The sequence below is a fragment of the Agrilus planipennis genome, unplaced genomic scaffold, assembly GCF_000699045.2.
Source record: "Agrilus planipennis isolate EAB-ADULT unplaced genomic scaffold, Apla_2.0 scaffold84, whole genome shotgun sequence".
Classification (NCBI taxonomy): Eukaryota; Metazoa; Arthropoda; class Insecta; order Coleoptera; family Buprestidae; genus Agrilus; species Agrilus planipennis.
The window spans coordinates 781,076-793,713 of NW_020439025.1; positions in this window are offsets into that span (position 1 = coordinate 781,076).

Genomic DNA, 12,638 nt, shown 5'->3' on the forward strand with positions numbered 1-12,638 from the left:
CGCGTTCAATTCCTTGAACAGTGTACAACAACAATATGCATGTCAAAAATTAATCGTAGGATGTATCCAATATATTATAAATAAATAATTAATTTAATTAACGTTACGTTAATCAAATTTTGTTTAATGAATCATCGGTTTGTGTTTATTCTATAAACGATAAAATGTTCTCATTAAAAGCGAAGATTAAACGCAGAGGGTGTTACACAACACAAAAACACAACTATCTTGAGTATTATGGAAAAATAAAACGAACGGTGAAAACAAAACAAAATTCACTACCAACTTGATTTTATAAACCGTTATCGAAAGGAATAATTTATTTTATTTTTCACCAATTTCCAGGGCAGAGTACACAGCCGGAGCCCAGGGTCTCCATAAATTAAAAGGCCCTGCAAACCAGTATAAACATAATTTCATCCTACTGGATACTAAACGTAGTAAAAATATAAAGCAGAGGATAGCATAGGTTCGAGCTGCCTTCAATAAAAAGAAGTCACTTTTATGCTCGGGAACAATTAATTTAGAAATTCGAAGGCGATTGTTAAAGATGTATGTTTGGAGAGCGGCGTTGTATGAGTGCGAAACATGGATGGTGAGCGCGGCGGAAAAGGAAAGATTAGGAAGGATAGAGAAGGTTAGAAATGAATAGGTATTAGAAGAAATAGGAGAACAGAGGGCTCTAGGGAAGTCAAAAAGGAATAGGCGAGATAGGTTGGCAGGACAACTTCTCAGGCATGAAGGTCTAGTCAGAGACTTATTAGGGCCAGAAGCGTGAGTTTTATATCTTACTGTTTTACTACAGAAAGGGTAAAAATGCTGTTCAAGCCAGAAAGAAATTGACTGATGTGTATGGAGAAGGTGTGTTGACAGTACGCCAGTGCCAGAAATGGTTCGCTAAATTTCGATCCGGCAATTTTGATGTAGAAGATGCACCACGTTCGGGAAGGCCGGTTGAAGCTGATAAAGACGCGATAAAGACATTAGTTGATGTGAACCGGCGAATAACAACACGTGAGATCGGATTGAGGTTAAATTTATCAAATTCAACAGTTTATGACCACTTGAAAGGCCTGGGATTATCCTCGAAGCTCGATGTATGGGTTCCCCATGTTCTCACAGAGACAAATCTGTGTTGCCGCATTGACGTCTGCGATTCGCTTCTCAAACGTCACAAAAATGATCCGTTTTTGAAGCGCATCATCACTGGGGACGAAAAATGGGTTGTATACAACAACGTCAAACGCAAGAGGTCATGGAGCAAAAAAGATGAATGAATGATTAAAGGAATCGTTTTTTTTTGAGCTTTTACCGGATAACACAACGATTAATTCGGAAGTCTACTGTCATCAGCTGGACAAACTGAATGATGCACTTGAACAGAAAAGGTTAGAACTAATCAAGAGGAAAGGTGTAGTGTTTCACCAAGACAACGCGAGACCTCACACACGTTTGGTCACTCGCCAGAAGCTTTTACAGCTTAAAAACTAGAGCCCCACCCCTACCCCTTTGATCATGGAAAAGAGGATCCTGATAATAACAACTGATAACTATTGATATATCGGTAGTTATCGATTTATAGATAATACTACAAACGGCACAGTGAACGCCATCTGTAGCACTGTTAAGACAGCAGGTAAAAGTTGGTCTGTGTTCTGTCGGACCTGCCTGCGACGCGCTGATGACATCCAAAAAGATCGAAATCGCGATCCGCGTCTGACAGTTTCGACAGAATACAGACCACTTCGAATTATTTTATTCGATTTATAAATATTTTTTGTTCAGTTATTGCCCAAGACTAGTCGCAGGGCGAAATACGTGTCCGTTGTTAATAAGTAGATTAGCTCAGGATAGGAAGGAGTGGAGGTGCGTGTGTAACTAGTCTCAGGACTAACGACCTTATGATGATGATGATTGGGTACTGACCACTTTGACCATGACGTCTAGTGGTTAAAATTAGGATAAGCATTACATGTGTCAACGTGTTAGGTTCAACATTTTAGGGATGCACCGGATTTTTTCGGGTACCGGGCAACAGGATCCCGAACTAAACCACTGCAGTTAATGGTTCATGATTTCATTCTGGTGGGCTTCACTCTCACCATCGTCCCAAACTACATTCAAAGTCCCACTCAAAAAGTCGTTAAAGTACTAAATCAATGAAATTTTAATTATTGAAAGGCGGATTTTCAATGAGAGGGTTGAATTTAAACCTTTGATCCGCCGGATACCGAGTCTAAAACATGTACCCGGCGCATTTCCAATTTATTTGCACAAAGTTAAATAAAAGCATCCAATTATTATCCAATTACAGTGAAAATTGTCAGTTCGCCTGTTCATATTGGTTCTACGAGGAGATTTAGCTGGAATTTTAGGGACTGTAATAGTAAATCAAATAAAAATTTTGATCTTTTCTTTCATACTTACCCAATGTTTGGTAACAGTGCTGTACAGATCAAAAATATATTTGGAAATTTTGAAAAATTAGGCAGATTAAGAACATTTAAATGTGTTTCTAAACTAAAGGATGATTGCGAGGATGCAGCTTAATCGATATGATTACAAATTGCCAAGTAAATGAAGACCAACTCAAAAATATAGTTGAAAATTGTCTGCATCCGATATTTTCTAATTTATTTGGGTCTCCTCTTATATTTTATAGGTACTTTTGTTTCAATAATAATATCCTCATATAAAATTTCTCGCTTATTTGGTCTCCCTCATTAACGGCTTACCAATTGCATTTCATAGTGATCCACTATTACACCTTCAGTTAAAAGTCACTAAAGATGATCTATAGGAGACACTACGTTAATCTACATGAAAAACTATACACCGTGTTAAGGTAAATCAAAACTTGTTTAAATTCACGTCCACTTTCTTCTCCTTCATATTATCCTAATGACCTCATTCTCTTAACATCAGATCACTTTCTGGTCGTGCAACCATTAACTAATTTTGCTGAGTCAAACCTTAAGGACATCAAGGAAACAAGACTGAATCTCTATCAGCTGCTGGTCCTTATATTGCAACACTTGTGGAAACGATCGAAGTCAGGATATCTGCATCAGCTACAGGATCACAACTTTTCGCCCATGATTACGCATGGGACTCATTCTAGAACTTCGCCCAAATGAGAATAACGTAAAGATGGTCGTAATCAATTATATTTTCGAAGGTATTACATTATTAATCGGCCAATTAAAGGGTCTGCATTTTGCCGATCGAAATAGCAGAAAACCAAGAGCGGGTCTCTGATCAGCATTAACGGACAGTGACAGTGAGTGGATCCTAATCATATTTAACCAGTGATGAGCAAAGAAAGATTAAGACCAAGACAGATCCACTTTTAGTATTGGTCTTGGTCTTGCTTATTCAGTCTTGGTCTTGATTATTCGGTCTTCGTCTTGATCTTGCTCTAATACTTCTAGTCTTGGTATTGGTCTTGCTGATATTGTCTCGGTCCTAGTATTGGTCTTGTTTGTTATCTGTTATTTACGTTTTTTAATAATTTTTGTAAGCACAGACTTTTCTATTTACCAACACAATAATTGTCATAAATGATAAAATTCTGTCATACGTGCGAGCTTGTCATGACTTTAAAAGAAAATGGTGTTAAAATCTGGTAAAGCAAACTGAACATTTCGAATACAATCGACCCTGGATAAGTGAGAACTGCGTAAGCGAGGAAACTCTATTAATGAGAGTATTTGCCAGGTCCCGTCATTTTGCCCTTCTAAAGCCTCTATAAGTGAGAAACATAAAACCTGTATAAGTGACAGTCATTTTTCATGCGTGAACCTTCGTAAGTGAGATTGCTACTTGTCTATATCTCGATAAGCGACAGTTTACTTTTGCTATTTTATGACTCGTTCTTAAATTTCAAGAGACTCTTATTTCATTCGAATGACCAAATCTGCGAATGACCGAGTAAGTCTTTATTATTTTTTTATAGGCAAATGTGCGTACCGACTTATTACAGTCAGTTCATAAAAGCAGTTGCGAAAAAAGGTCCTGTACTTCCTAATAATGTCTAAATGAAAACTCAATGTGTTTTCGAACCGTATTTTTATAGACCTCTATAAGTGAGACAAATTCCTCCTGTAACTCTGTAAGCTATAAACTCGGGTTAGTGAGAAACCTCTGTAAGAGAGAAACAGATCGCGGTCCCTTGATCTCTCAGTTTTCCGGGTTCGACTGTACTAAAAATGTCTTGATCCAAGAACAGAATATTTTTAATTTGCTTCACCGAAAACATATATGTATATATATATATATAAGTTATATATATATAACTTTAAGTGCAGTCACATACAAATTTTCTAAATCGCCAACTTTACCTACTGTAAGAGGGGCCACACTCCTAATTTGTGTCCTGTGGTCTCCTGGTTGTTAAATCTACGACTGTTAACTAATTTATTTGTGAAAATCTATAAGGAAGTTATTTACCTTACCTAAGAATCATGCCAATCAATCATTTATGAGAAATTCTTTATTTTATTTATAGTGTAACTTGTTAAGCCAGCCATAACAATCTATATGTGCTTATGAAACAAACGTGCTTAAAATTTAAAATCCAATAAACTACCTACTGGGGATATCATGTCACCTACCGGTTTCGAGAAATCGACCACGTATGCATCTGTACGTAGTAATAACATGCTTCAAGCGGAAGGGAGTGTATACACTCATTTTTTTTTTAATTAAATATCCAGCATTGGAAAAGGAAAACATATGAATTCCTATTCAAAATCAGCATCTGCTTTATCATAAGCTTTTTGGTATCAAATTCTTTATACTTTTCTTACATGAAAAAAGAGAGAGAAACGAGGACTAGTCACAACGAATTTTTGTGAATGAGCTGATGTCTTAACTGGGCATTATCAAAGATACTTTTTATTTTGCGATAAACATTCTGCATCAAGAAGTTAACGTTATTAAAATAAAAAGTTGTAGCACACTATAATAAAAGCAATTTAAATCTTCTGAGGGGTGTTAGGCTTTCTTCAAAAAATTTTGAGAATTCGGTTAGTTTAGGATAGTTTTCAGAGATCCAGGTGGACTGGGCTGAAAAAATATACAATCAAAACCGTTTGCTACGACATCGTTTAGAACAACATACCGGTTATATTGACCAAAATCGTAGGTCTCGGCTTAATTCTGTTAGACCGCCTTATAAAAAACACTGGTTTTTACGACATTGCTTATTACGACATATCTCTTTAAGGGACTACATTTAACTGATATTTTCGGAGAATTATTTCTGTTAGAACGATATATAATAATATATAATAAAAAAACGCTACTTACTGTATTGTAAATATTAGAATAGGTAACAGTATCCACATCTGGTACAGTAAATGACCATTAAGATCGCAAAAGTAAACAAAAACGTGTCCAGTTTAGGGTCTATTGTAATACTCAGAATATCTGCTACTGAAGCTAAGGAGCTTATTGATGCAGATAACTCTATTGCAATTTGTGCACCAGCTACGGAAGATGATATTGTACGAGAACTTCAAGAGGAAAATGACGAACAGGAAGAGACTGAAGAACAATTTACAGTGCCAACTTTGAATGATGGTCTCAATGCTGCCGGTGTATTACAAAAAATTGTATTTTATTCTAACGAACAGTTTCATATGCAAGGAAATTATGATGAAACATTAATTAAAATTGAACGTGAACTACAAAGTCAATGTTTTCCAAACAGACTAAAATTCCAGATTTTATTAATATATAAAAATGATAGTTATATGTACGTAATGTCTTTTTATAATAAGTTTTATGTAAAATAAATATTTATATATGAATATATTAATCACACATTCAATAATGGGTATTAAATACTTAATAACGTCACCGGCTATTACGACTATCGTTTCTTACGACCAAATATGAGTAGTCCCTTCAGTGTCGTTATAACAGATTTTGACTGTATTCCCTATACGTTTACCAAATTAGGCAACCTATAGGAGTATCGTGAGACAGAGACTAACTGTAAGTGACTGACTAACTCACTGACAGGCAGACAACAGACAGCCCAAACCGGTGGCCCTAAAAAACATTCCTTGTTTACTACTATTACTGACGGGGTAATAACAAGGAATTTTCTTAAAATTTACTGCAAAAAATGGTGATGGTACGTACAAGTCTAAATCTAGATTTAGATTTAAACTTATTGTTAGAAGAAAATATTTCTCGCGTACTCCAGGATCCAGTAATGCTGGCGGATTTTGCAAATTACATCCTCAAAGAATGAAAGGTGATGGTAATGTTTATATGTAGGTACAAACCTAAGTCGTTGAACGTAGAAATTTCAAATTTGGGAGGGGGGTGCAATATTCCTTAACTAAGAATCTCTGAAAGGGTAAAAGTTTCCGCCTAGAAATGCTTCCGTTCTCATCATTCGGGCTAGACTAATCTTGTTGGGCAGGTTGTTCAGATTGAGAACATTTTACTTCAAGGCAACATTCCCAAAGGCAACCTAATTTTCACGTAGTTCACACTATATAACTCCACAAACTAAATAATTTCAATTTTCAATCCCTTCCTGTCGGAATTGCCAAGAATATTGTTGAGAGAAAGAGGCGTTAATGGCATTTATAAACGTATAGCGGAAAAACAAAAGCTGGATGTCGCTTCAGCAGTCAACCTGGCCGTCAATTCAACCAAAACCTAAAACCGTGCGTTTTCTCTCTTATACTGGGGGTGGATTAACCCATTTATCCATCGACCGTGCCGCGGAAACCGATACAATACTACCTTGTAATAATACAGTGGACCCCCGGTAATTCGGCCCCTGCCTAATCCAGCGCCCCATGTAAACCGACATATCTACATATTATTATGTGGGTATTGTATATTTTTTGACAATCTTCGCTAATGTAGATAATGCATGATTGAACAGCTTACAACTTGTACGCGCCACCACTATTGTGCTCGATTTTACTTCAGATATAACATATATAATCTTATCATTGGATCTGCAATTTGTCGGACAACAAGCTACTCTTTTGTAAAAAAATCCGGACTATAAGGTATCTTAGGCAGTACAAATCGTACAAATTCGATAGTTCGACACTGCCCTGTCGGATTACTGGGCAGACCCATCTTTTCCATTGGGCACTCTAGGCAAGTGCCAGGGCCCCATGATCAACAGAGGCCACCTATATAGTTCCTGCCAGATCCATCCGCCAACCAAAAACCGATAATTATTTTAAGAAAATTAATCAATAATTGCTGTTAGAATATTTACTTGCGTAATCGCTTTTGCATGCTATTAACGCGAGCATACCTAAATGTAGGTGATTCTTCAAACATTTATATATTCTGAAATTTTATTACTGCGAATCACTCTTCAATGAGAAAAATACAGAATCTGACTACAAAGACTCAAAGAATAAGACTTAGACTTTTTTTGATGACTCTGCACCGATTGTCCAACTGAGTTGGGAAGAGATATTAAAGTAGAAACACCTTACTTCCCATAAGCGATACCCCAAGCGTGCATCTAAAACAGCGATTGAGTTTGTACAAGGACATTAGTTATTGTTGACATTTTTATCGCTTGAAAACTCCAAATCCCGAGACAAAGTTGCAAAGAATTTACTGCTATGAAGATGTTAACGAGAATGAGTTAGAAATAGAATGTCTGTATTTGGCAAACTAATACTATTCCAGAATTTTTGATAAAAAACCGAGTTGGACACTGGAGACACATTTCCAAATTTTTTTTAACATAATGGTAACTAACTGTAGTGGCGAACGCTCCTTCTTTAAACGGAAAAGAATAAAAAATAAGTTAAAACGAACAATGCTTCAAGCAAGATTGATCTTTCCACAAAATGGGATATGCTCAAAGACAAAGAGTTTGAACAACTGGTTGACGATTTTGCATATCTGAAAAGTAGAAGGGTGCCGTTTCAAAAAACACAATTTTGCACCAATCTGAGAATGATAGAGTTATTTTTCCGAGTCATATTACAATTATCTATTAATTTATTGTGAATATAAAGAAAAATGTTACTGGGGTTCCACTGTATAAGTATATTATATAGTCGCTCATGACCTTGTAGTTAATGCGACTTAAAACTATTGCTTCGCAAAAAACAAATATTAATTTTATTAACAATTCAGAAATACTTTCGAATAGAAAATTAGGAAGAATAATCACGTTAATTAATTATATCGCGGGCAACCGCGACCCGTCCTGACTGCTCGCATAACAGGTATTTATACTGTAATTTTCTAACTGACTGGCTACATTTCACTGTCTTGATGAGTCATTGAGTTTAGACATAGTCGTTTTTTTTGCCACGAAGTGAAATTTTCGATTATAATCATCGAGAAAAAAATCGAAAAAACCGGCCAAGTGCGAGTCGGTCTCGCGCGCGAATTTTTTTTTTTTTCCATGTTTTCGTGGAAGAGGGGAAATCTTCAGAAGACACCCAGCCGTCCGTACGACTGGGTAGTGTCGGATTCCCGAGGAAGAAGTCCTCGGACCTACCGACTAAAACCCCTCTTCCTCAGGCCGTTTTAGGACCAACTAGGGTCCTCTTCAGCCGGTGTGATTATGGTAGTGTTATGTGGTTATGGTTTGAGTTGTTGAGCCATAACCACATAACACTACCGTACCTTTATCCATAACAATATAACTCAATATTCTGGGAATATTTCAAGCGTCAATCTATTGCCGTTATCAATATCGAGCAAAAACTAGCAAAAAAATCACGTTTATTGTGTGGGAACCCCCATAAATATTTACTTTATTCTGTTTTTAGCATTTGTTGTTATAGCGACAACAGAAATACATCATCTGTAAAAATTTCGACTGTCTAAGTAACACGGTTCATTAGATACAGCCTGGTGAGAGACGGACGGACGGACAGCGGAGTCTTAGTAATAGGGTCCCGTTTCACCCTTTGGGAACGGAACCCTAAAAACTCTCCATTTTGACAAAGAAATAGATATTTTTCCATTTTTAAATAAAAACGCTGCATAATTTTACGTAACGCAAAGTATATTACGTCTTGGGTTATGTGAAATTCAATGCTTACAGTTTTAAAGTTTATTTAGCATTTAACTTGTAGTTTTTGTCAATTCATTTTTGACTGACCTGACAATATTAATGTGCACCCTCGCTCCAATCGACTATCAAAAAATTATCGATGGTCATTTTATTCGGTTTTTTTGTCACGGATTCTTGACTATTTTCAGACACGCTTTGAATACTTGCAACACACCTGTTGCAAATCGACCCAAAAAATTGAAGGTCGCTGGTTTTAATATCAACAGTAACAAAAAAGCATGCTCAAATAGTTTCGTGTTAGAATATAGTATAACATTATAATATATCCTTCTAATTAGCTACCTACCTACCTTTCTATTTAAAGTAGATACATGTGAACTTCTCGCTGTAAGCGGGCGTGCAAAAGGAGTGCACCGCACGCGGGTGGCATGTTCAAAGGGGCGGCAAATTCTCATCATTGTACAAGTTTTACAGTTGCAAAATTTGCTTAGAATGACGTACAGTAATAGAAGTACAGAATGATACGTTGACCAACCTTTACCGAAACTGATGAGGATCTCAGAGCCTCGACAATATTGTCTAACTTGCCCTTAATAAATATTCTTCTGTAAAGGATTACTATGCTTAGATTTGCAGATGATGTAACAGTATTAGCATCCAGCAAGGAGAAGTTAGAGATAGCTTTAAATAAAATGGATGTGATACTGACAAAATCAATAAAAGTAAAACAAAAACACTGGTATGAAAAGGAAGAAAAAGTAGGAAAGGAGCGAATATAAAGATAGGAGACGAATAATTAGAAGAAGTGGCCGATTTCCGGTATCTAGGAAGTTAGATAAGTCAGGACGGAAGGAGTAGTAGGGATATAAACCAGAGGATAACGCAGGGTCGAGTCGCTTTCAATAAAAAGAAGTCACTTCTATGCTCGCGAACGGTTAATTTAGAAAGATTGTTAAAGGTTCAAACCTTTTGTTTTTATTTTTAGAATATACATTTTTTGGAATAATTTTTGATAATAAATTTTTAGATGGTACTAATCAAAATATAATGACACAATATTTAGACATGTTTTTAAAATTATAAATACCTCCTGCAAGCAAAGAAACGAAAATCAAAATTTTACACACATTTTTGCATACCCATACATGTCAAGGAAAAAGTGTAGGTAGTAGGCGGCAATAGTTTACAAAATTCCCCGACAAACAACTCACGTAAGAAAGCCCGAGTAAAAACTCTCCCCGAAAAAATGACACCCCATCGACACAAATTTCTAAAATAATTTATTTTAAACGAGAGCGTGTATTGTAAATTAAGGTGAACCCTTTATATATGTATACTATAAATAACTTTTCTTTATTGTAAACGAAACTGTTCACTTTTGGTGTTAATTTTTTCAAAAACGAATAATACAGTCTTTGAAATATTTCTTTTATACCTACAACTTTATTTTGAGGGAGACTCTTCCCTGTGGGTTAATCATTGGGCGAAATGCGGCATTTTCTCATTAAATAGTAGTAAAATTTATATTTAAGGACTCGTTCTTCCTAATGGGCACATTTTTCTCCGAGCAAAAATCCGATTTATTTCACCAGGGATTTTTTCCTAGATTTGAGTGACATAACTTGTTCTAATTGTATTCTTCTTAATATGATTATATACAAATGTTTATTTTGATGTCACAAATTATATTTGCATCATTAATGTATCTAACGCCCTCTGTCAAGTACTCTTTGAAAGACGTAATTATTTTAAGTTATGTTATCACAAACCAACTTGTATTTGAGTCAAATTAACTCAAATGTTGTACAACATTTAAGAAGAGTTTATAAACAGGCTTACTGATAACAAAAGAAGAACGTAAATATTTATAGATATTTTTAGCTTTACAACATATCATATGTAATAAATTATATGTTTCAAATATCACACTTTTTATTAATGACCACCTTATGATCACTGGTTGTGTGGATGTTAAAATCAATTTAATCGTAAAGAACTCAGTTTGGAATCCTTCCACAGATGTGGAATTTTAAAATTCTTAGAGGATTCTGAGCACGTCGAAAATGAGAGCCGTGATCGCCAACCCTTCACAAACAACATTTTTTTATGTTCAATTAATTCTTGAGGGTAAAAGGGTCCGGCACTAATGGCAGAACACTGTTGCATGGTTTTAAGTGAGCTTGGGTTGACATGTTTTTTTTTTTGGTTTTCGTGGAAGAGAGGAAATCTTCAAAAGACACGCAGCCGTCCGTTGAAGATTTTCCCATTTTCCACGAAAAGCAAAAAACATCGCTTTAAACTATGCGACTTATTTCTGAGAGACGTGATTCTTCTCTGAGACAACGTTAGTCCCTATATAGCGGCCTTGACTCAATCAAAATTGAAATTATTCGAGTGGAAAACATATGAGCACCCTTCCTACAATTCAGACCTGCAACTCTCATGTCTGGTTCGCTCAGACACGCTCTGGAAGGATACAGATTCAACGACAATGATGGGATTGAACGTATGTGCGCAATTGGCTGCAGACACGACCGGCTTCATTCAACTAGGTTTATAAGTACCACAATAAAATATGTAGAAACGTAGTCTGCAATTGATTTTGTATGTTAAATAAATGAAATAAAAAAGATCTCGTTTATATTTGGTTAATCTCGTATTTTTTGTAACAAATTAACAGCTCTGGATGTACTATTCCTTCAAACCGGGGCCAAAACTTGATAATGGCGCTTCCCTTTTCCAACGTTTGAGATAAATGAACCATTGGGATGTGTTCAAAAACCAACTGCGGATTTTAAAATCAAATGAGTAATTGATAAAACAACGTACGCTGCATGATACAATTTTTTTTTATTTTAAACCAAATTATATCAAGATTTTAGCGCCGTCTGAAACTGCCGCTTGGAGAGGGTGCCCCGGTTTGCCTTCCCCGTTAGATCCGGGGCTCTAAATTGTAATACGATGCTCTAGGTATCCTATCAATTAATAAACGATGCATCTCATATTAAATTTTGAATTAGATAATAATATTCATTCTTTTTGCCTATTTTTCATTTTCATGTTAAACTGAAGGTGGAACAATACAACACATGCTTCATGCATGTATAGTGATTGTTTACAAAAGTCACATATTTGTATCCGTGACACAAGATGATTGTGAAATCTGGTTAAAATCCGTTTATCCAAAAACATGACTTTCGATAACCCTAAATAAAAATCGTATTACAAAAGCTGCTTTAAAAATACTGTGCTGCATAGAATAATTGTATGCGATGCACTGCATTATTGCAAGGCTTTTGTATGTGATAATACAGTTCGTTATAAACTAATTAAATATTCAGTCGCATTTTATGTCTATATGAGACTTACTTGAATAAAATTGATACATGCGGAATGACAACTTTAAGTTGAACTAGGAATTCAGTAGGGTAGCCACGAGGAGTTTAGGGGCTTCAAACATCAAATCCCCTATCGACTTTTATACAAGGTAAACGATGTATACCATACATTAGAAGCTTATGGGGGCATCGAATTGAACCTTGGCATACCTTTAAAAGCAATAGGATTTTCCAACTTTGGAAAATATTAAACTTTGGGGTATGTTCAT